The sequence below is a fragment of the Arachis stenosperma genome, chromosome 3, assembly GCF_014773155.1.
Source record: "Arachis stenosperma cultivar V10309 chromosome 3, arast.V10309.gnm1.PFL2, whole genome shotgun sequence".
Classification (NCBI taxonomy): domain Eukaryota; kingdom Viridiplantae; phylum Streptophyta; class Magnoliopsida; order Fabales; family Fabaceae; genus Arachis; species Arachis stenosperma.
Genome location: NC_080379.1, coordinates 23,849,803 through 23,852,078, shown reverse-complemented (window position 1 = coordinate 23,852,078; position 2,276 = coordinate 23,849,803). Strand labels below are relative to the sequence as shown.

Genomic DNA, 2,276 nt, shown 5'->3' with positions numbered 1-2,276 from the left:
TTCCTATCTTCTTATCTTTTTCAAAATTTGATTTCAAATCTTTTTCAATCAACTAACTAACTTCTTGTTTGTTTCTTATCTTTTTCAAAACCACCTAACCACTTTTCTCTCTCTAAATTTCGAAAATATCTCTTTCTTTTTCAAATATTCTTTTTAATTAATTAATTGTTTCATGTTTAAATTTTAAATTATAATTTATTTCTAATTTTCGAAAATCACTAACCCTTTTTCAAAATTATTTTCGAATTTTCTCTTCTCTTCTCTTCTTCTATTTAATTATTTAATTACTAACACTTCTCTTCACCTCTCTTCATCCATAAATCCGAATCCCCCTTTTCTTTCTTATACCCCTTTCTTTTTCTACTAACATAAAGGAATCTCTATACTGTGACATAGAGAATTCCTCTTCTTTTCTTGTTTTCTTCTCTTTCATATGAGCAGGAACAAGGATAAAGGCACTCTTGTTGAAATTGATCCAGAACCTGAAAGGACTCTGAAGAGAAAATTAAGAGAAGCTAAATTACAACAATCCAGAAGAACCCTTCTTGAAATTTTCGAACAAGAGAAAGAGATGGCAGACGGAAATAATAATAATAATGCAAGGAGAATGCTTGGTGACTTCACAAAGCCAACATCCAAGTTTGATGGAAGAAGCATCTCCATTCCTGCCATTGGAGCCAATAACTTTGAGCTTAAGCCTCAACTAGTTGCTTTAATGCAACAAAACTGCAAGTTCTATGGACTTCCATCTGAAGATCCTTATCAGTTCTTAACTGAGTTCTTGCAGCTCTGTGAGACTGTAAAGACAAATGGAGTTGATCCTGAAGTCTACAGACTCATGCTTTTCCCTTTTGCTGTAAGAGACAGAGCTAGAGTATGGTTGGATTCACAACCCAAGGACAGCCTGGACTCATGGGATAAGCTGGTCACTACCTTCTTGGATAAATTCTTTCCTCCTCAAAAGCTGAGCAAGCTGAGAGTGGATGTTCAAACCTTTAAACAAAAAGATGGTGAATCCCTCTATGAAGCTTGGGAAAGATACAAGCAGCTGACCAAAAGATGTCCATCTGACATGTTTTCAGAATGGACCATATTAGATATATTCTATTATGGTCTCTCTGAATTTTCGAAAATGTCATTGGACCATTCTGCAGGTGGATCTATTCACCTGAAGAAAACGCCTGGAGAGGCTCAAGAACTCATTGACATGGTTGCAAACAATCAGTTCATGTATACTTCTGAGAGGAATTCCGTGAACAATGGGGTGCCTCAGAAGAAAGGAGTTCTTGAAATTGATGCTCTGAATGCCATATTGGCTCAGAACAAAGTGTTGACTCAACAGGTCAACATGATCTCTCAAAATCTGAATGGATTGCAACATGCATCCAACAGTACTAGAGAGGCAGCTTCTGAAGAAGCTTATGATCCTGAGAACCCTGCCATGGCAGAGGTTAATTACTTAGGTGAACCTTATGGAAACACCTATAACTCATCATGGAGAAATCATCCAAATTTCTCCTGGAAGGATCAACAAAAGCCTCAACAAGGCTTTAACAATGGTGGACGCAACAGACTGAATAATAGTAAGCCATATCCATCATCTTCTCAGCAACAGACAGAGAACTCTGAACAAAACAATTCTAATTTAGCCAATATAGTCTCTGATCTGTCAAAGGCCACTTTCAGTTTCATGAATGAAACAAGATCCTCCATTAGAAATTTGGAAGCACAAGTGGGCCAGCTGAGTAAGAAAGTCATTGAAACTCCTCCCAGTATTCTCCCAAGCAATACAGAAGAGAATCCAAAAGGAGAGTGCAAGGCCATTGACATAGTCAATATGGCCGAATGCACAAGGGAGGAGGGGGACGAAAATCCCAGTGAGGAAGACCTCCTGGGACGTCCCTCAAACAAGAAGGAGTTTCCTATTGAGGATCCTGAGGAATCTGAGGCTCATCTAGAGACCATAGAGATTCCTTTGAATCTCCTTCTGCCATTCATGAGCTCTGAAGAATATTCATCCTCTGAAGAGAATGAAGATGTGACTGGAGAGCAAGTCGCTCAATACTTAGGAGCTATCATGAAACTGAATGCCAAGCTGTTTGGTAATGAGACTTTGGAAAGTGAACCTCCCTTGCTCATTAGTGAACTAGATACTTGGATTCAGAGAACTCTACCTCAAAAGAAACAAGATCCTGGTAAGTTCTTAATACCTTGCACCATTGGCACCATGAGCTTTGAAAAAACTCTATGTGATCTTGGGTCAGGGATAAATCTGA

General features: G+C 38.4%; 1 non-coding gene across 1 annotated transcript; it reads right to left on the bottom strand.

The window, feature by feature from the left end:
• Positions 1–970: 970 nt before the first annotated feature.
• Positions 971–1,074, bottom strand: LOC130972044 (small nucleolar RNA R71). Its single transcript, XR_009083246.1, has one exon. It is a non-coding gene; the product is annotated as a small nucleolar RNA R71 (small nucleolar RNA).
• Positions 1,075–2,276: the final 1,202 nt, after the last annotated feature.